The following is a 2,026-nucleotide window of genomic DNA, read 5'->3' as shown; positions in this document are numbered from 1 at the left end:
CATGTGTGACTTTTCTGTGGTCTTTTCGGTATGTGAAACCACTGCAGAACTCCACTAACATTTTTGTGAAGTAAGCGATGGGCCTTATCACATGAAACCTGCTAAGCTTGTAGGAGTACACAGAAAGTTGGTGGGACCAACATTTATTAAGGAGATTTCTGTTTTGGATTTAGCTTGAAGACCATGGTTTTAAGATTAGACGAGTAGGACCCAATCCGGTTTGATACGAGTCATCTGTGGTTCGGGCGAGTCCTGCCTTGACTCGGGATTGAACAAGTCGATTGGGATCCCCGAGTCTTTTGAACATGATGACGGCCTTTAATGATGCAGCGGATACGTCTGTTTGTTCAACATGCAAGGGGAATGGTCTATCTGACAATCACCACCATAAAACATCCAACGGCCCCTACTCAGCTTTCCTTATCCGTGAATCTTTAGACAATTGAATGTGGACTGTTGCCTATATTTCTTGACTGGTCAACTGATTAGATTGGTCTTCAGGGAGTTCCTGGGCCATGGATGATCCATGACAACCTGATAGGTGATTGATGGTTGTAATCAATCAGGTTGGAAGCCTGTTTCTATGGTAGACCAAGGTGCTGAACCTGAACCCAACCCAAATCCTCCAATACTGAGCACTATACCAACCAACCCAACCCAAGTATATGATCATTCCCAACCCAAATCCTCCTATATTGAACCCTAACCCGACCCAAGGACCCTGACAACCTGACTGAACTTGACCCAACCTCAGAGTTGGGCCAGTTGATCTGAACCCAAGTCTTAGGTGCAACTTAGGCAGGTCAGGTTAGGCTGAGGGTCAACCCAAGCCCAGCCTGACTTGAAAGGACCCAACCTGAAACCTGGCTTGACCTGAATTCCAACCCGAGGTGCCCAACCCAAACCCAAGTTGAAGTTCACTATACTCAGAACTGACCTAAAAATACATATGATTAGTCCCAGCTGGGTCTAACCTGGCCTGATTTTTCTCAACCCCAACCCAACCCGAATTTAAATCATGTGGGCGTTTTTTCAACCCGAGGACCTTGACACTTAGACCCAATCACTGGAGTTGGGGTTGACCCTAACCCAAGTGGCAGCCCTAAGTTTCCGTCTGACCCTTAACAGGTTTGCATGCGCAAAAGCATCCCCTATGAATTCATCTTGTGATATTTGATAATGCAACTATAGGATCATCTTAACCATCCGATTTATGGATTTCTTTCATGTTGAATGTGAACCAGTTATAAGCTAATGATTGGATGGTTTGGATGGTCTGATCTGTGCAATTTTCCCAATGTTTCACCCATGTTGGATATTTCATGGAACATGCGATAAGGGCCCACTTGGTGAAAGGTTTGGATTTCACACCGCAGTCGTCGTGGGGCCCAGCTGATGAATGAGTTGGATCTCACACTAGCAAGCATACACGCATGCCAAATTTCATAGGTTACCCAACAATGTTATCTTGAACTTTACCTCCAATGGCGCACGTGTAGGTGATCCTGTCCGTTCATACACTTCCTCTACTGCGGATGAACTATGCATTAAAATTTTAATTGTCATATCTTGTGATGTATTCAATTATTTCTTAGACCCATGGAGAATACATATCAATTGTGAATGTAGCATGTCTGCATGGTAATCTGGACCATCCAAATTTTAAGCCCCATCATCAGATGATCTAAACCATTAGATTGTACTTTGAAATCTTGATCATTTTATTCTTAATTATCCTTCTGATATTCACCTGTAGATGGCTAAGATTATTCGTTCAGTCACGCAACATCAACAACATAGCCATGCTTAGGGTGAATTTAGCCCCACACTTACTGGTTATACAAACTCCAATAGCAAAGATTGAGTTTGCTAAGTCCACATGCGTGTATATAAATGCCTTCACATGAACCAGTGCGGCACACACGTGTAAGTTCCAACCAATCCATTCTTTGCCGAACATAAAGATGCATTGACCTAAGAATCAATACTATCCACTAATCAGGTGGGGTACATCTGGACCATTGTC

Source organism: Magnolia sinica, chromosome 10 (assembly GCF_029962835.1).
Source record: "Magnolia sinica isolate HGM2019 chromosome 10, MsV1, whole genome shotgun sequence".
Classification (NCBI taxonomy): Eukaryota; Viridiplantae; Streptophyta; class Magnoliopsida; order Magnoliales; family Magnoliaceae; genus Magnolia; species Magnolia sinica.
The sequence above is the reverse complement of the archived record's forward strand: the minus strand, read 5'-3'. Positions refer to the sequence as shown.